The sequence below is a fragment of the Periophthalmus magnuspinnatus genome, chromosome 24, assembly GCF_009829125.3.
Source record: "Periophthalmus magnuspinnatus isolate fPerMag1 chromosome 24, fPerMag1.2.pri, whole genome shotgun sequence".
In the NCBI taxonomy this organism is placed as follows: Eukaryota; Metazoa; Chordata; class Actinopteri; order Gobiiformes; family Gobiidae; genus Periophthalmus; species Periophthalmus magnuspinnatus.
Genome location: NC_047149.1, coordinates 19,312,682 through 19,334,262, shown reverse-complemented (window position 1 = coordinate 19,334,262; position 21,581 = coordinate 19,312,682). Strand labels below are relative to the sequence as shown.

The 21,581-nt window shown below is 37.0% G+C and overlaps 2 protein-coding genes across 2 annotated transcripts in view; one reads left to right on the top strand and one right to left on the bottom strand.

Annotated features, from left to right (window-relative positions):
• The window catches only part of ints9 (integrator complex subunit 9), a 205,423-nt gene that overhangs the window by 136,042 nt on the left and 47,800 nt on the right, over positions 1-21,581 (bottom strand). The window lies entirely within an intron of this gene.
• fam49a (family with sequence similarity 49 member A) overlaps positions 9,939-21,581 on the top strand; it is a 29,574-nt gene continuing 17,931 nt past the window's right edge. The window contains exon 1 of the mRNA XM_033991147.2: positions 9,939-10,077. The gene's annotated coding sequence lies outside the window, so the exon portion shown is untranslated. The remainder of the gene's footprint in view (positions 10,078-21,581) is intronic.

Here is a 21,581-nt window from a genome sequence, read left to right as displayed (position 1 = left end):
ATACAAAGGGATCCTCCTTCCCAGGTTTCCCCAGTGAATGAGGCATGTAGCTGGGAGGGCTGCGGGAGGAGAGTGGGGGGGGGTTCTCCAGCTCCCTGCTCTGGTCTGATAACGCTATTGACCGCTGCTAAAAATGGACGCTGAATTGATTCCAGCTCATGAGTGTGTCTGATTTGAAAGCACAATTATTCCACCCTACATACACTTTGCTATGCGCTGTTTAGACCTGGTTTTGAATAAATGAAAAATGTAAAAAAAAAAAAGAAAAAAAAAAGAGAGAGAGAGAGACAGGGAAGAATAAACGTCAAAGGAGTATTGGATATGTCTTTGTTGACATTTAAATGCCTGTGGTGGTTCAAATCGCTCAGTGAAGGAGAAGTGAGTATGAACAATTTGATCAGAAATAGACCTGGGTAAGTGTCTTTGTGGAGGTGGAGATTTTTAGGATGAATGCAGTCAAAAACTTCAAATAACAAACATTATAACTCTATAACTGATACATTTTCTGTAAATTGGTCTGTTGGCATCACCAACTTGTCTCCTTGGCATTAGATTTGTTTAATGTTATATAGTGGAACATATTAGGCAAAGCAATAACATCTCCATGCAGAAAAGTAGGTATTCCCCCCCCCCCCCCACCGGAAAAAAATACATAGTGCATCTTTATACCATCTTTCAGTCAATACAGGACTTTGAGTGTAGTGGAAGAAGTACTCAATTTTGTTAGTTAAGCAAAAACATATTTAAGTACAAGTTAAAGTATCACATGAAACAATCTATTATGTTTCACACAGATTTTGAGATCTAATGCTTCAAATGTAGTGATTTTGATAAAGATTTGAGCTAAATTTTGTTCAACAGAAACAACTGAATCATTTTTTTTAGTTGGTTTTATTTGTATATTTTTGTTTGCTCAAATTATGAAGCTGATAAAAAATAAACCCTCAGTCTTTTCAGCAGCTCTCACAATCACAAAATACTTTTACATTTCAGTCCTGTTCAAAAAATTTTGTGGAGTATAAAGTACAGATACCTTCTCTCAATTGTAATGAAGTAAAAGTAAATTTACAGATACATTGCAGATTTTTTTTTACTTAAGTACTTTACTACTTCTACTTATGTTCCACCACTGCATAGCAGTAATTTGTAGTAAAGGTTCCACCAATACATCTTAATCCAAATCCATACAAATGCACTTTTGGACAAGAATACCGTGGCATAGGCCATTTGAAATAATCTCTCTTGTCTGCCTGTGTTCTTGTCTTCTTCTCCTCAGATAAACCAGGCGTGGCTCATTTTGCTCTGTCCTCATCTCCTCCAGTCTGGCCTTGACTCCAGCTGTAAATCTAACTCTACCCGTGCTGATTGGAGATAATGCTGTCACTTCAGAGCGTCAGGAGGCAAAATGGCGATGGCGTTCCGTTTGATTTGGTCTGTATCGGACCATTTGAGGAGGAGAGATGGGAAGAGGTGATTTGAACAGCTCTGGCACTACATCATGGTGTGTTTGAGAGAAGAAAAATGTCCGTCTTCATATACGTCAAGAACCACTATGTGGGGAAAAGCTGATGTTAAGGTGTACATTCATGGACATGTTTTACTCAGTAGCAGTGGGTGACTGCTACAGTGATCTGAAATCTTTTTCAAGTTCTTGAGACAGGATCTTGGTCAGGATAACCTTTTTGAAGTACTGTCTGTGGTGATATGTTGATATAAGGTTCATAGAAGGAAAACCACCCAGACACAGGCTAACTCCATGTCTTATATGTCCTGGGGATTATGTCATGTTATTGGTGTTTCTGTGAAAAATTTGCTTCAAAATTCTTTAACCAATGGCCCCTGAGTGTCACCGGGTTGGGGATCTAAAGATGATTTCAAGATATGTATTAAAATTATGATATTGTATTAATCTATTTCTTAACTGAAAACAGAATATTGTAGTAGAATTAGGTCAACACAAACACACACACACACACACACAAAATAAATAGATTCAACCTGATTTAACAAGTGTAACGCAGTCACCATCTTCCTTTTGCAGAGGGGGGTCTCAAGTCAATTTCATGGTTATTTTGTGGGTCCTGGCCTGAAAAGTTTAGAAACTCCTATTGTAGACTATATAACTACCTTTTGCCTAATGTAACTTGATCTACAAAATCAAATGGTAAGGTTTTCGAATTTTGGAATAGACCTACATACATACATACACCTATTACTGATAAAGTGTCTGTAATTATATATTGCCATCTACTACATGATTGTCAAAGGTTCCATTAATCCTTTGATTGTAGTCTGGATCACAATTATTATTCTGAATTCTGTCTAACTCGGTGCACGTGTGTGGGTGTAAAAGATGCAACCAACATCATCCTGAACAAAGAGAACATCATTATCTGTTTTTACATAATGTGCTCACATGTTGCGAGGTCCGGACCGGAGAAAGCCATGGATTTTTAAACACTCTGGTCTCTGGCTTCCATCTTGAGTATTACATAACTCCTAACTCCGCTTGGTGAAAAGGAGATTTGCATGGTTAAATTACATAATACTGTATGGAGACGTTCATGTATATTTTAGAAGTATTGATTATTCATGAGAAAAAAGCTGCTCCGCTCGTCATGTGGCGTTTCTAAGGAGGAATAAGTGATGCATTTTTCATCAGATAAGGTTAAGCTGATTTAAAGGAGCCATTACTGTTGAGGAGTGTTCAGACTTTGGTCACTCTTTTCCACCTTCAAAGCCCTCAAAGCGCTTCAGATCCAGGAGCCACTCACCCATTCACATGCACATTCACAAGACATTGTATGCACTGACTGACATCGGGGGAGAGGTGGGTTAAATGTCTTGCGAAAGGACACAATGACAGCAGTCGTCTGTGGGAGATGGAATCGCACTGTCAACCTGTGGGCCAGCGAATCTGCCCACTCTACCAATGATGTTTATGTTGAGAGTGGAACTATCACGAATCAGAAAGCTAGTTATAAACCAATTTGAATTCATAATTATGTTGATTATGTCTATGGGGCTTACAATCTCAGCAATGCATTGAATTTTGTCATAAATGCTTAGCTGTTTTTATTCTTTCATAACGATGGATTTAGTCTGATCTCAGAAGCTAAGCAAGGTTAGGCCTGGATAGTACTCGGGGTGGGAGAAATCTGGGAATACCAGGCTCCACATTAGGTCTAGAACAAACAGTTGTGTCACTAGGCAAGACACTTAAACCCACTTTGCCTGTGAACATGATGTGTGAGTGATGGTGGTGGTTGGAGGGGCCGATGATGCAGCTCGGCCGTTTTGCTTCTGTCATTCTACCCCAGGGCAGCTGTGGAGAAGCAGCTTGCCATCACAGAGTATGGAATGGATGAATAATACACAAATATGTAAACGACTTTGAGTATTTGAAAAGTCTCTATAGAAGACTGATGCCTTCTTTCATTATTTAAAAAGGTCACTGGAGGATGTGCAATGGAGGAAAATATATGCTTGTTTATAAACTGCCGAAACTCTGTAACTAAATTTCTAAACTAGAGACATTTTTATCTCTGTCTAGGCACCAGAGTTTATCACTCCATAAAGTATAACTCATCCTCGACATTGTAATTGGTGAATACCCTGTTGAGATATTCTGAACACATTAGCATGCAAAACTCCTAAAAAGTTAAGCTGACAATACTTAGCATTCACAACTACAGGGACATGTTTGAGGGCAAACTCTGCACATTTTGAAACTTCAGAGAAATCGTTCATGCTGTACGAATATAAATGCAAAAGTTATGCTTCAGTTTTGGTCCATTACTTGAAATGATCTTAATAAGAGAAGATGAAAGCGCAGAGTCTGCTCCCAGATCCACATCAGTGATATATAAACGCTGCAGGACTAATGACAGTTATAAGTACCACTGAAGGAGACTCACAAAATAAGCAAACTCCTATGCAAGCAGTTTAAAACATCTGGCTTAAAAACAAACTTATTTCCCCAATTTCCCCAAAATCAGACAAAAATGTGGATACAATTAAAGGTGCACCATGTAACTTTTTCTAGTTAAGGATCAGCCACCTGATTGTCTCCTTGGAGAGGGTATTACATTGAACTATCACCATGGAGACAAGCGGTTGACACCACCAGGCCAACTTACAAGTCATATCTGTGAAGAAGCGACACGGTTGACACAATAATTATTTATGTTTTTCAAGGCAATATAAGCAATAAAAAAAGAAGCTAAATGCAAGTAAGATAAGTTCATACAATTTTGAATATTCCAGGAAAAAAGAAATAACATCTCCATGGAAACAAGCAGGTGGCTTACCCTCAACCAGAACATTAATTTAATCGATTGTATGTATATTGTACATTTTTTAAACTTTGGTTCACATAGGAGTTAGCCAGTGTACCACAGTTTAAGAATCACTGATCTCGATCCACTGTGATTCCTCTTGCAGCCTTTTTTCCAATTTCAAAGATAGAATATTAAGTTTGAAATTGTTATTCGATATGGCAACAGTCATATTTTTTCATAATTCTTGACCCAACACAACCCCCATAGAGAGTAGTTCACAAGAGCCCTCCCTCTGTCAGCTCCCATGCTCAGTGGCCCTCCTTGCCCGTGGACACACTCTCATGTTTGGTTTTTGATGACATAAGAGCAGAGCCGTGCTGGAGGGGTCAGGGAACTTCAGTGTCCACTCTACAGCTTCTCATTAAGATGTATGTGGCCCGCTCAGAGCTCAGACCGTTCCTCTGCTGTTTAATCTGATGTGGGCTTGTTTGCACATGTCTTCTGGAGGCAAAGAGGACAGCATTTGTGTTTGTGGAAGGAAAGTGGAATTTTTAACAATTTCAGCACAGATTTTTATCATGTGGAGAAGAAAGCACTCAGACAGAGTACATACAGAAAAGACTCAAATGGAATTGCAGTGGACCTACACAGTACACAGTGCAGTTAGTTTAAATTATATGGGGAAGGTAAAAGTGTTGTTTAAAGGTGCGATTCATGGACGGAATGCCACTTTCTTTTTTCCTTCGAGATGTTATTGCTTTGCCTGCAATATTCCACAGCATGGCATTAAGCTCATCTATGTGACTATTTCCATGGAGATTAGCAGGTGCCGCTACCTGTTCTCATTACAAGTCAGATGTGTAGACACCCGATCCTGCTCATGGTAAGTAAATAAATTAATATGAAATCAATATGTATATTTAATGCTATACTGTGGAACTTTCAATGCAAATTATTGGAAGAAATAAACAAGTGAAAATGGCTCTGTTGTGCATTTGAATAGAAATAAAGGAAAACGCTTTTTACAAAATGACAAATTGCAGTAAAAAAAAAATATCCACAGAAATCCTGGAATCATATTTTGCTCCTTTGTTTTTTTCATTGTTAAATTGTTAAATATTTTGCCACTACGACCTGATAGACAAAGGTCTTCTGTTGGTTCTGGTATCACTGGACTTTTTTCACGTTGAAACATTCTCTTTGTTGTCTGTCCATATCCTCTCTATTGTTGAGTCTGGATTCATTGGAGCTTCAAGTGCTTTTGTGAATGAGGAACAGAAAGTGCAGGAGAAGTAGGTCACACAACCCCTCTGGACAAAACAAACCTCCGAGTTTAAGAATTTGGACCCAAACCGTCTGCAGCCAGTTCATTCAGGCAGAAATCCCCAAGCACTGTCGTGGGTAAGAATCAAAAGCATGATTTAAGTAATTGGTTTTGTTTATTTAATGTGGACAATGTACTTTCAGAAACTTAGCTTTAAATAGCTTATTCATGTACTGTCATTATAGGTCCGTGTAATTTTTCTGATTGATGGTCCACTTCTTACTTCTCTCCCTGGAGACGTTATCACTTTGCCTGGATGTTTCTAGCATTAAACATATCTCCACATAGAGACAAGCTGCAGATTTGTGGAGAGGACACCCTGCTCACAGTAAGAATGCTTTTTTTCAGTAATAAAAACATGTAAATAACCATGTATTCATTGCCATATTGTGAAACATTTCAGGTAATAACATCTCCTTGGAAGCATGCACCATTATAAAAGTTACATAGTGTGTTTTAAAGGGTCTATATTATGTTATTTTCCTCATCACAGCATCACAGACATACCTGGAATTGTGTTTTGTTTCATTCACACACGTTTAACACACACAAACTCTGCATATTTAGGCTGAGTTCTTTTCTCAAACAAAAAACGTTCAGTTCTACCTTGGGATGTCATGTGATAATACCATGTTTTTAAACCCCATATACTTTCACTAAAATCATTATAATGATTTCAGCCCTGGAATCGCTCATCTCGACTGAACAAAAGGTAAAATGTAGCTGTTAACTTGAAAACTACAGCTTCATGACATCACAAGGTGGAACAGAGCATTTTGAGCTTTGGAGATGTATACAAACTAATAATAAAGGATTATGTTAACATGCGCAAATGAAACAAAACAATATTACAGGTTACGATATAATAATATGGCTCAAAGCTCACAAGAGTAAATTTTGTGTAATATAGGCCCTTTAATATAAACAATATAAAAGAAACATTATAAGGAAAGGAAAGGTCATTCATTGCACTGCTTCACTCATTTGAGCCTATATGAGTCAGTGCGTTCTCTCAGCACCAGCAGACTGTGGCATTGTCCACAGATGAAGCAATCTGGGTGAATAAGGACATGAATAAACAGGAGCATGTTGTTCAAAAGAGACTGCACTGTTGGCATCAGCCTCCAGCTCAGAGCCTGCATGCCATTATCCCATGTGGGCTGGCATTATTTCACAGAACACAGCTAAAGCTACCCCAGAATGACCATTGTGATAGCATAACAATAACATCAACTGCAGCAGAATAGTGCACGATAATTCAAACTGCTGCTCTGTGTAATTCTGTTGGGTGTTTTATGGGGAAGAAATGTGTTATTGTGTTATTTTTTCTGAAACTTCATATTAAACCAGAAGTAGATCACCATTTTACATTTTGTTCATTGTAAAATTCAATGTTGAAATGGCTTTGTAATAGAAATGAGATCATTAACTTCAAAACTGCAGAAGTGAGAAGTCCCTGTCTCTTCATAATGGCACTGGAGTGTCATTCACATGTTTATTTTTTTGTTTTGTTTTGGGGGGTTTTTTGGCTACTGAACATTGTGCGCATGACTTGGATTAAATTTTCAAATAATCAAACTTCAAAGCAGTGCGCAGATAAGGGGAAGGTGAAAATTCACTCAAGCCTCAAATACAGGACAATGCAAGATTATAACACCAAGACTGAACCAATACAAATACACCTTTGATTAAGTAATGAAAAGGGGACACCATTGTAATATTAAAAGTTAATTTTGCACATATATATCCAGTTTATAGATTGTATTGTAAACAGTTTGGCTATCCCCTATTAAAATATGTGTTGTCTGATAATGTTTAGACTAATTATAATACAATTTTCGATATAAATCCAATACAGAAGAATCTACCTAGTTAATATACACATTTTTGGGCATTTCATTAAAAAAAAATTAATAATGTCCATCATGAGAATCTGTATATATTTTTTGCACCTTGATCCTCTGGTTGGGAATGACTAAAATAGAACAGCAATATACTGCCTTCTCTCATTGACATAAACAGTAGGATACAGTTTATGATAATGCCCACTGAACTCCATGAAGGTCCATTTATATTGTACAATGACATTTATTGGACATTTGCAATTTTACACTTGATTGGCTGCATTGCCCAGGGATAATCCAGAGATGGAGGTAATGCACAGTCATAAAGACAATATAATCCCATCATACACCCCAGGAAACATATTCAGTCTGAATGGATAGGTAGAGTAGGTGTAGAAAATGGGGGGAGGCTTCACACTATTACAACATAAAGCTTACACAAAACGCCCATATTAAAGGGGGCTATATCACGTTGTTGTCCAGAGAGTGGTAAAAAGGATGGAGTCACTTTGCATGGTTGAACAGGCTGAGTTTAATTCAGTGCAGAAATATGGCAACTGCAGCAGACCTTTCATAGTGGAGAAATACTGCCCTCTAGAGGTTTGTTATAAAAGACAGCGCGTACCTTTTATGGAGTTCAGTGGGTATACTTGAGTCATTATTCTTTTAAGAAAGGACTAAAAAATCATCACCTATGTGCGAACTGATCATTGACAAAACTTCATTCAATGTCATTGGGTACATTTTCCAATTTAATTTAAACATATTTAATGATTACTCACAGGTACAGGCAATGACACAACCTACACCAGGCATTGTGGTAGTTACAAACTTCTCAAAATGCTGGTGTGGTAAAGGATTTTTGCACTTCTAATAAGAATCATAGTTTATTCTTTCGTTGACCACTAGGTGTCGCTTTTGGACAACTTTGTGTTGTGTGCATCTTCAGCATTCAAATAAATGGTTTATAAAATGATAAACTTAAATTTAGACTTATTTTTATTTCTATTTCAATTTCATAACATTGGGCCTTCCAGAGTCCTACTAGGTCACTTAAATATTGTTGCATGAGGGAAATTCACTTCTTCAAAAGACAATAAAGAAACAATTCATTTCAGAAAAAGGGGAATGCCTTGTTGCAAATTAGATACAAAACAAAAATGACATGGTTCCCCAATGGTGTCATGCAAATCTTTTATGCTATGAGTTATACTTCCACTTTATAATTTCAGAGGAATAAAAAGGACCTAATGGTGTTTAATAATTACCAACTATAGGGCTAAATTGTGGTGTATTGTAATATGACAGAACATAGAAAAACAAAGTATAAATTCCTAAAGTATGACAAAAATTAAAATCAGCACATACAGTAAGTACAGTCTGAACTAACCTACTAATAACCTACTAACACTCATTCCACAGCGTAGAACCACTTCCCCATAGGCCTAGACAAAACTGGCACTACCCTATAATAAAATTACACCATTGCAAATAGCAGAGGCTGTCTAGGTGTGGCACTGTTTAAAGTTTCAATTTTAATGTCCTCTCCAGTGGAAAGTGTGGGCAGTCAGGACACCTCTGCAGACCTCCCAGGTTCTAGTCTGGATAATGTGCTTCTATGGAGGCATGTTTACTCTGTTCTGTACCACACTGGTTTGGGATGTGCGTGTTTTCCTTTACATTACTGCCCTCAGGCACAAACATTCAGACCCCTATGTTATAGACCCACTGCTGTTTAAACATGCCCCGCACTTCAACCATTCCATGTGCTCGCAACAACAAGCACAGACACTCAGCACAGGAGAGAATAGTGTTAGTTCGTTATACAGAGGGACTATCATTATATTTACTTCAATAAATTAGGGCTAACCACAAACTGGTAACTTGCAATACTTTTCTAACTTCCTGCATACTTTTTCTCTCCAAAATAAGCTGTTTTTACTACTACTACTACTACTACTACTACTACTACTACTACTACTACTACTACTACTACTACTACTACTACTACTACTATTACTGCTACTACTACAAAATGCTTAAAAATCCAACATCTAGACATAAACTATATCCATACGTTCGAACTAACAGTATTCTTAATAAAAGGCTTAAAAACTTGCATTTCATCACACCAACATGTTTGCAGTACAGTAATTTTAATGCATAATATAATATTAGGTTCTACTAAATGACAGAACCAAACTGAGATAAACATATTGCCTTATATGGTTATTGCTGCAATATGGTATCCTAGAAATAGCATGATATTCCTGTTTATAGCATACAGTTTGCCTATATTATTTATTTTAAAGAATCTTTTTTGAAAAATCTGAAAAGTGGCTATTTATATCGGAACATATTAGGTCTACCCTGATTGGTCGAAGCAAGAATGACACGTGAGTTGATTGGCTGTTTTTACACTGTCCCTAATATTGACCAATCAGAAATGCGAGAGGGCGGGGTTTACGCGCTCAACTTTTTCTTGCTCGGTTTGGACTGCTGCTCGCGCTTGGGAGGGGTGTTGTTGTGTGTCTGCCACATTCAGCGGCCAAGGTCGACACAAACTACCACTTCCACTGAGAATCCGGCTTTTATTTCCTGAAAAACTAACCCTAGAAGACACATACCGGTGAGTTGTCGACTTTCATCAAGTTTTGTGAGCGCTAAAGCTTGTTTAGGGAACTTGTTGTGTAGCTCTATGCGCTCAAATCAGTGACTGTCAAACGTACAGTTCACATGGAAGAAGATGCCGGGGAGGACGGGTAACTTTATGGACCAATTACTCACAATCTGAGGACTAAAACATACATTTCTATAGTTTTTATACAAGTTGGACTTAAAGAAGAGTTGAAAATGATTGTTGATTCCTGATTTTTCCCCGTTAGCTTAGCATTTTCAGTTATTTTATGCAGGATGCACTGTTGGCTAGCTTGAGCTCATAATCTTAGCTAAAGTAATCAAATTACACATTTCTTCAAAATAAAACACCTTGATCGTCTGTCACGTTCCTATAAAACATACAATTGCAGTGTTTTCCAGTTTATATTTCGATTAGCAACTTCTTTGGGTTAAAAATCAGTGCGGTTTTTTAGCTTAGCTCTGCAGGATCTGTCATCAAACTAGTGTACGAATGCAAGCAGGTGCCTCGGAGCTAAAGTCTACAGTTTATGGCCTGAATATGTGAATTTCCGCAGCGTTAGAATAGGCCTTTTGTTTTAACCACATAACAGCAGCTGCTTTAGTTTCTTATCTTGAAACCAGTCTGCAACCCACTTCTGCTTCTCTGTGTATTATTGTAACAAACCATGAGCACAGCAAGGATGAGTTCCTATAGTAGCAAAAGTTCAATTGAGATGTGAGAACTAGTTATGCCAAAATTATCTGGACCCTGAAATGATATAGACTAGTAATGGCAGTATATTTCTTTATTATATTTCTTTAGAGACTATAATGTATCTGCTGATGTGATCTCCATGTAGTAGTTGGACAGTTATGATCTGAATGTAGTATAGTAGTTAAATAAACTTATGTAATTATGTAGAATTAGACCTTAAGAGCCCCCCGGACATTTTTTTAATTTAAAGACTGTAACCAAAGTATTGAGTAAGTTTTGGAAATATGAGACTACTTTGCAGCTTTCATTTTTTAAGTTAAAATGACAGGAGAAATGTCAAATGTTTTGGAGGAGGAGACAGGAGCTACTATGCATTTTGTATGGGGGTTATAGATCATTCAGTGCATGTGTTAATATGACAACATTGCTTTTGAAACTTAAGAAACTGCTGTATTTGTAGTAGTGCTTTGCATAGTAATGAAATGTGCATTGATTTTGATAACATTGCAATGAGGGCAGTCACATAGTATACTGTCAGATAGTATGGACAGCTGATTAACTATAAACATGATAAATGAGACTTTTACCACTTGAGAAACTTGCATTATGTAAACAAACATAGATATGAAAAGATTTGAACCAAATCCACGTGTTTGACTTATTTGTTATTTTAAGGATGACTCAGAAGTTTTCAATGATTACAGGTGTCTCTTCTGTTCTATGTTTAACTGCTCAAAACTGTGACTCATCTGTAATAAATATATGCTCATATGAAAAGACTAGCTCAAGGTTATAAATGGAATGTGCCTTAGTGCAGTTCTCGCGCTGTAATGGCACTCTTTTGTTGAAGTCGACGTACGGCAACAGCTGCAGCTCCAACCCCTTTGCGTTATTCTTTGTGTGTGTGTGTTCTCTCGTGTGTGTTTTGCTTTTCGGTTTGCCAGGCTGTAATTGTAGCATTTCTGGAATGTGGAACTGAATTCTGTGACTTAAACATGCTGCACAATGGCTGTTGTGGATGAACCTGATCTGTCTTGGAGCAAGTTGAAATAGTTTGCATGTTTGCTGCACGGGCTGACATACCTTTCTGCCACATTAGACGCTGGGAGTCTCCAAGACAAGATTTGTGGTCTTAAGTAACAACAGAGTTTTCCATTAGATTATCATTGTGGCCTCCCTTGGGCTAATTTCCCCACCGTTAACCTAAAACAAAAATGGATACTAAATTGGTGTAACAAATTATTATACTTAAATATAATTAGTAGTCAATTCAAATATAGAATATATCAGATTACATTCCATGTACTGCAACATCAGCAAAAGTGATGAAAATTGAGAACTTATTTTGACAGATCTGTCCTGATAACATAAACTTTATGACATGAATATGTAGCTACTATTTCATGTGTTTAGATACTATTATTGTTATTATGTAAATCTCATGTGGTGATAGAACAGGCTCATGTGGGACACCTGTAGCTGTTTAAAGCAATTGACCTGGAGATGCACTTTGCCAAAGACAAATAGTACATGTATTTATAGCTGCTTCTAAGGTTCCCTGGACAATGTTGTTTCTGCTCTCTAAAAGCAGTTGCGTCTAATGGCTTTGTGGCAGAGTTTGGTAAATAAATACTTGGTACAAAGAACTTTGCCTTTTGACCTTGTCCCTTATTGGACCTAAGTGCTTTACATTTGATGTCGTTTGGACCGTTTTATTCATAATGCATGTTTGCTGTCATTTGATTTTAAAAACTATATGGCATTTACCCTATTTATCTCTATGGAAACAAGCTGCTGGCCAAGTTACAAGTCAGATCTGTGTAGAGGCGATCCCGGTCACAGTACAACTGCATGTTTTTCAAGGTATTTTGCTGTATTGTATAGGTATTTAATAAAACACATGCAACTGAATACATGCAATATAAATCATTTTAATACTATACTGTGCACCATTCCACGCAATGACATGACATTTTTCCATGGAGACAAGCAAGTAGTTGACCCAGCACCAGAAAAGTTACATAGTGCGGCTTTAATGCAATGTAGAACCAACAATTTAAACTTGCCAGTAGTACTGACCCCATCTTCTTTTAGACTTTAAATAAAATTAATTTGAGTTAAAGCAATTGTTCTTTTTTTTTTTTTTATTCGATCGAATTTCAAACTGATTGTTTTGTTGAAGTAACTTTGTATGACATCCACTTACCAAGTTATAGTAAGCTGTAGTAAGTGCAAGCTTGATAAATGCGGGTGATGTGGAGGTTGCTGTAATGTTAGTTTTACTATATTTGTCTTCATGTCCATTTCTGTGAACTGTGTGACGCAAATTTGCCTCATCTGTCACTGCTTAGGGTTAATTGTGTAAAGCTCTCCAAACCTGTGATGTGGAGAAACAAACAATGAAAAGTGCTAATGACTTAACAGGCCGAACACATGTAAGTTGGCAGAGAATGAATGAGGTGCAGGGCTGTCTGTGTGAAGTTTTAAAGTTTGAGTAGAATTTGAAAAACAGGATATGGCATCTCACACCCATATTCTCACACTACTGCGGTTAGACACTCACTGTGAGAAGTCGCCTCCAGCAATGCAATGTTTCTCTAGACATACCTGTTCCTGAGGGGCTTGTATTAAAATAAAATGCCACTTGCACATTTTCTCAACTTAAAAGTTACCAAAACAGTATCATCCTTGTGTTCTTTCCTGTATGAAGTAATGGTGACTGACCACAATGTTCCAAAGTAGGGCTTCATGAATAACAGAACTTTTTTATATACATCTATATTCCCTCTGACGTTTTTTGTACAATTTCTAAAAAAGTGATATTGATTTTAAAAGGCACCCAATTATAACTAGATGTGTTAACTTATCTAATTTATAATTCCTTTCTTTTGAGCTAGGGGATTATAATATACATTTAAAATCATGGGTTTAAAGCCCCCTATGGACATTTAGCACTTGTGTAACATGTGTTATAAACATAACTGTATTATAACTTGTGACAATGCATCTGGTCTAATCCAATGTAATCACTACGTCCATATTAAATGAAACTGGAGCTGTCCTGGGACATATCAGTTTTTTCTAGATTAAAAAGAAACATTTTTAATTTGTTAGTGTCAATTTTAGAAAAAATATATGTTAATTTGCTTTGACACTTGAACTTGCTAATTGAAGTTTGTTCTTTTATTGATCTGAAAAACCATAGCAGTTGTATAGCCACATTATCACCAAATAACCACAACTGAATGAATCACTGTCAGAACTATCCTAGAGAAGAAATGCCTACATGCCTAAAAATAACATTTTATATTGTATTTTAGCTGTGTTTTAATAAAAGCTGCCATTAGTAGTGTTTATTTTTTTGCAGTTCCACATATTGAAATTAACAATATTTGTTTACACTTAGATTAACGGTTGATTGTTCCCTACATAATGAACCATTCAACCTGAACAAAGCTCACTACTTAGTGTGGCTTATGTCTTAAACCTGAGTATTTAAAGTGCTTAACCTGGAAGTACTCATGACTCACTACTTTTCCTTATTTCTCCATTTCTAAATATACTCTGTGTGAAAATGTTCCTCCAGGCCCTATGTGTTTCCCGTTGACATTTCACTTTTTCGCATCCTGTCATGGCCAAGTCTAAAAAAGTGCTAATGCTACTGGCTATGTACATGTAAAAAATGCAGATTTTCACAGCCTAAACAATTTGGAAAATATATAAAATTTTATGTGATTAAATTTGCGATTTATATTTTAATGGTAGGATTCTGTTCTGAAATGTCTGAACTGACAAATTAATACAAGAATCACATTTCTGAACATGTTTGCAGTGCAGATCTTTTTATGCAGAATAAGAATATTTAGTTGTTTGTGGAAGAAATTATGGTACACAAAAAAACTGCAGCCTTTGCGATTTGCTAATTGCATCCATTCAACTAGCTTTTTTCCATTTGATTGCGATTAATCTTGCAGCCCTACTTCACAGTTTCAGGCAGGGACTAATGATGCTGAGATGATTTGGTTAATTGATAATCATGATTATTCAGGTCACAGCATAATCAATCGTACAAACCAAAAAGTAACAATTGTGACAGTTTTAAACGTCAAGCCAAAGCCAAAACCAAAATGATAGTGCTGTTTTATGTGGCTGTTTATGTCAGAGTAACTATATTCTCAAAGTTTGATTTCATAAGATTTCATGAAGATTTTTTCATAGAAGAGTCATGGAAAAAAATTGAATGAAAGGGAGTTTAAGGATTTTGCTGTTGTTGGGTCATTATTCCAATAATTGCTAATTGTTAAGTCTTGATATGTAAATTTTTATTTTGTGACATTCCTAGTTTGTATTAAAGTTATGTATACTGTAAACATAATAATAGGTACATTTTGTCATCTCTCAGTTGTAATCATTATGTTTTCCAAATGCAACCTGTTTGAGGAAGTCTCTGCTCCACATATTTTTGCCTGAGTGACCGACCAAGAGCACTCGTCATGCTTAGGTCAAGAAAACAGACGCAGGCGCTGACAGACAGGACGGGTCAAGTATCATCTGAGTCCACCATGTATCCTTGACCCAGAGCTACAGGCCACTGCACTAAAATAGGTTTGTTTTCATAAGGAACTCTCTCCTATGCCCCACTTGTAGCTTTGGTACAGTCACAGACCACCCGCCAGCGCTGTAAAGAATCCACTCATTTGGTCCAGTTAAAACAAGCACTCGGATCCCTCAGATGGGCATGTAGTCCATTATATTCTGGAGGTATGTGCACGTAATCACAATTTGTTGATGTTAGAATTCTTCTGGTAATCAAAGGCAGTGGCGCATGTGTTAGTTTCAGCTGATGTTGCTTTGAGCCAGGATCAGGGTGGATTCAGTTTGCTGATCGAGCAGAGTTCCCACGGATCCTGGAAAACCGGGAATGGAATTTGTGTCTCTATATTGTCAGATAAGAATTTTGGCCCATAGCAGCAACTAAGTATTTAATTTATGTATTATCAAAACTTAAAATGGAGTGAAAGAGGGCTTGTTACTTAGTACTTCATAAATCAATGAATATACGCAACCAGTCAAAAGTTCGGACACACCACACTCATTCAATGTTTAATTTTAATTTTTATTTTACTACTTTCTACAGTTTATAAACATGAAAGATATCTAATATATGACGTAAGATGGATGGAATTACACAAGGAATTGAATAACTTTTTTTCTTTACTACGCAATTCCATCCATCTTACGTCATATATTTGATGTCTTCCGTATGTATCTAAAATGTATGAAGTGGTCAAAATAAAGAAAAAGAAAACACTAAATGAGAGGGTGTGTCCAACTTTTGGCTGGTGGTGTTTAGATGTACACTTCCAGTCAAAGGTTTGGGCACACCCTCTTACTCAATATTTTTTTTTTTGTTTTATGTTTGAAGATAAAATATAAAATACATATAATATTTATTTTTTTCCTTTACTACATAATCCATACATCTTGCTTCATATATTTAATGTCTTCCAAATGTCTCTAAAATGTAGAAAGTAGTAAAAATTGAGAAACAAAACAATGAATGAGACGGTGTGTCTAAACGTTTGACTGGTAGTGTAAGTACATTTAGACAGCTTCCTAGCTTGCTTAAAATACTTAATTTTGTTTGATTACTGCTTTCTTGTCTCTATTGCTTCCACCGACCTACCCAGGCTTGTTGGACACCTTATTACTGATGTCTATTATGATACAGCTGTTAATGCAAGAATAAGACGATGCCCTTCTTCCTGTGTGTTCACCCAACAAATGTTCACCCAACAAATAGTTAGAAACAGGTGCATTAAAGGCCTGAGAAAGAATCACAAGAATCTATTTGTCGTCTTAAAAAGTGGATTGCATCAGGTGTGGTACATTGACATTGTGTTGTCATTGCCTCTACTTTTATGGTAGCTCTTGTAGCAGATCTCAGTCGGGTCTTTTTAAATGTTTGTTGTCCAGCCAAGTTTAAACTCTGCATGATTTCAGTGTCAAATAAAAGTCTGTATTGTTTATTAAAATGAAAACAATACAAAACAAAGGGAAAAAATATAATATCGCCCACTTCTACCCTCAGGTGATGGCTCGTTGTAGTTCTATTTACTTGCATATCCACAACTTAAACTTATTCAACATAGATTATATTGTGTACGTTATCCCAAACCAGTGTGCCAGTGACCATGCCTTAATACTGGATGATAGATCGTCAGTGTACTTTAATTAACTGTAGCCCCTTAGATTCACAGCGCTGTAGTGAGTATGACTTGATGTGAGGCCTCTGTGGCGTTGGTTTGACACAGGGCTCAGTCACTCTCGGACATGGCGACCTCTGTGTGTGCTGTGCCTTTGACATGCAGCACATAGCAGAACAGAAGTGGCATTGAGAGCGACGGAGGAGGAATTCTGACACCCGCGCTCCCACTTCTCCAGGCAGTTACGGTCGCGACGGACGAATACCAGCCGCCTTTCCTAACTTTCCAACTCCACACGGATTCTTCTATTGTTCTTTAAGGCTTTCCCTGTCCTACTCTGTTTACTAGCATTCACAACAGTCATGCATAAGGCTGCCACAATATTACATTTAAGTATTGTTATGATTGCGTGGAAAATTTCATTGAGCGATTATTCACAATTATTGACCCCACAACCAAACAACAGTGAAATTATCTTTTTTTCCACTCACATTGATGGATCACCAATAGGGCTACACAATTTGGAAGAGAAAAATCTATTCTATAACCTATTGCCATTTTTCAAACAAGATTTTTTTTTTAAAGTAGGATTCTGTTCTATAAACAAGCCCAGCAGCATTAACATTTGAGAGAAGACTGAAAATATAAACTGGTAAACTAATAATACATTCCTTTGCAGTTTCATAATTACTAAGATTGGGATTTCCATTTGTTTATGATTGATGATATTGTGCAGCTCTTAAGTGTTGACCAGCTGTATGTGACCCAAAACTAGTGGTAGATGAAAAGAGCTTATTGTCAGCTAAATATATTGTTTGTCTTGCGATATTAGACACTGCTCTTGTTGATGTAGCAATTATGAAAATTTTGCAATATAATGTCCAGCCTTGTTTTGTTGTTTGTTTCTATAGTAGCATGTGTAGCTGCTGCTGTCAGAATCCCTCCGAGTGTTGTGTTAGAAGAGTCCAGATGTGGAGGAGGAGGAATAGTGCTGAGTCTGTGAGGAGCAAGTGTGCGTGTAGGCCGGAGGAACAGATGGCCAAGGGAAGCTCAGGGAAAAACGTGTCTTTTTTACATCAGACACTGAGCTTGGAGGTGTGGCTATTAACATTCTCTTCATGGTACCCAAAATTCAAATAAAAGGCTTTACATTTTGGTGAGAGAACTGAGAATAGTCATAGATGCATTCTACATTGATAATAACAATGATCTCACATCTTGATGTTGGGTGACTTTCAGTACTCTTTAGTTTGCTGGTTTTTATTTTCTACACCGCAAGAATTGAACCAGCACAGTACCTTTGGTTAACATAAAGACGCCAGATTAGGAAATGGCAAAATCAAAAACCTAATTAGACTTTGAAAGATAGTTTAAGTTAGAGCTAGACCGATATATTGGTTGGCAGATATGTTGGGCCGATATTTGGTTTTAAAGCTTCAGCACAGGCTGATATTTTGTTTTGATCGATTTGCGGCCGAAAACATACACACAAAGCTTTATTTTAACGCTTTAATATGAAGAGATAACTGCACTAAATGTGATACACTACTCTCTTAAAGGTTTGTTGTACCCTTATTGACCAATCTCCAGCTTACGTTTTAAGTTTTGCTTGTATTTATAGTTTTAAAAATCAATCTTTGTCACTTCTGTAACAGCACTTTGAATGACAACTCCAACAACATGTGTTTTTAATGAACACTACAAATTAAGAAACTACATGAAGATAAACAACAACTTCTTTTTGTTCATCAATACAACTCATTTTAAATATGTTGTATGCACATCATTTCTACCTTTGCCTGGACACTTGGCCCTTTCCAGAGCCCAGAGCCCGTGCAGTGTGAAGTGTTTAGACTCGCAGCCCCTGAACAGCCGAGTGTGCAGCCGACAGTAGCAGCCCTCCCATTCTGTCCTCCCCCGCCCGCCCCCAGACCCCTGCCCATATTAGGGCAAAACTCAGCCAGAACACCCCCCACCTCCCCCCTTTCCACGCCCCGCTGTCACATCCACTCCAGCGATGGCCGCCTCAGGGACATGCAGCTCCCCTAACCCACTTTGAAGGCCTGTTTTCCTGGCCAGTCAAAACAGCACTGTGGTAAATATGGATGCAAAAAGGCAAGGCCAACATTGCTTTTATATGGTACAGTATTTGAGCTACAAATCTCACATACCTTATAACCTACAGCAGATATACTTTTGAAGAACATTTTTACTGCGCTTGTGCTTTAAACTACTACATACTTGTTCTATTTATGTTCTGTTGTTTTAATAATTAGGCAAGGCACGTTTATTTGTATGGCACAATTCATACAGGAAGTAATTGTGCTTTACAGAATAAGAAAGATATTAAAATCACAATACAGACAAATCAAAACATAAATAATCACTGTAAAAGTAACCTTAAATGAGAAGAGTGCAGACTCGGTTATAATCATTAGAACGAGTGAAATGTCCTCTGTTATATGATGAGCTACTATAATATTACTTTATCATACCATTGAAATTGAAATTGGCTTCTGGATGAGAGGCAAAACATCTTGATTTCAAAAACAGTGTCCAGATTTTTTATCATGTAATCATACCCTTAAAAGTTACCTTCATATTGTGTACAGGGCAGTTGGGCTGGGGTACACAACACAACAACCAAGAGCATTAACGTTTGTTTGGAATATAACATGAAATATGAACTGATAAACCAATCCGAGTTTAAGTTCCAAGTTCCAATCCCATGGAGTTCATGTTTGTGAAGGTCTAAACAACATGTACAACAAGATTTTTGTCATTAAATGTCCTATATTACACAAAATTGACTCTTTTTGTAATGTTGTTACCTGCTCAATATATAACGGTCATATAGTGGTAGTTTTTCAAGTTAACAGCTACCTCTTACCATTTGTTCAGTAGAGATTAGCAATTCCAGGGCTGAGATCATGAAGGTGAAGGTGTATGGAGTTTGACATGACATCACAAGCTGGAACAGAGTGTTTCCAGTTTAAGAAAAGAGCTTAGCCTAAATATGCATTGTTTGTGTGTTAAACCTGTGTGAATGAAACAAAACACAACTGCAGGTATGTTTTTGACGAGGAAACACCATTATAACATACATCAGAAAATAGAGTAATATGGGCCCTTAAAAATAGGTTGTTTTGTCTTTTGCACTGTGCCTTCTTTTATCTAAATAATGTCAGTGTTTGTGATTTGATCATTGTGCCAACTCAAAACAATGATGTCAAATTAAATTTGACATCATCGTCATCATTTTCAATTCCTTGTGCTACTTGTTTCTGGTTCTGTTTGTGCTGACAACTTTCAATCTCAATTGAGTAATATTCAGCTGACATGTAAAAGAAGCACTCTGGGAGATTGTGTCTTTTATTAACTTTACCAAACCACATGCCAGTGACACCCATGTTCCATCTTATAATTAATATGTAATGTGTTTTTTACGTCAGCAGTGTGAGAGAAGCAAAATATCCCGAAAAGCTTTGTAGGTTGCTGGTTCAAATGACAGATGTCAAAACTCATTAAAGTCAGTTCTTATTGATGCTGTTTGTAGTTCCCTGAGGCGTATGCTAGCTTAGCCGAGACTGGGGTTTTTGTTTTGCAATGTGACAGCCCTGCACTGCTAAACCTGCAGTGCCAAGCTCCTCTGTCAGCACCATATTCTCTCATGTGATTCAGTGCCAAAAACATGCAACGATGCTCTGCCAAAATGTCAAAGCAATTGGCTGTAAGTTCCTCTCCTCCTACTGGGTTTTACTATGCCACACTGGGTTTTTAATGATTATTTAATTTGGTCATTGGCAGGTTTGTGCCGGAAACTTCAGAGTTCTTTACATACTGTTCTATTTGATCACTCTCCAAGTTTTGTCACACATTTTTAAGTATGAAATATTTTGAGTTTAACTGGGTTGAATTCTTCTGCTGCTTTAATGTTTAAGCACCTGCAGTGTATGATTGTGTTTGGCAAATTGACTATATATAACTACATACATAAACTATATAAACTACAGGACATAATAGTAAAATAAAAATTGGATTCTGTCAACTGGACAAAAAGTTATAACTTTTTGTGCAGAAGATCTTTGACTAGTAGACCATATTATTTTGTATGTTTAAAAAAATATCCCTTGCCCTGATTAGTTTTTTAAATCGGACACCAGATATAACCCTAGAGACAACTTGCTTGATTTAGAATAAGATGAACAGGAAGTAGATTCCACAAATGGTGGATCAGGTTTGCCAAGTTTTGTGTGTGTCAGCATTTCCTGTAACTTCCAAGGCTTGAATTTTGTCCATCTGTGACCTCAAAATGTATAAATATTATATAATAACACACATAACCGCAGCAATACACTGCTGGACAACCAGATACATTAATTATACATGCTAGTTAGTTATTCTATTGCTACTCTTTGCACCCTAAACATTACATTAAAACAATAAGAATGACATTGTGTAATTTCTCTGGTAGATGATACACCACCAGCTTGTCTCCATAGAGATGCTGTAACATTACCTATGGTATGAGTATAGTTTTAAGCTTAAATATCTCCATGGAGACACATTGGGGACATGGCCTGGCCAAGTTAC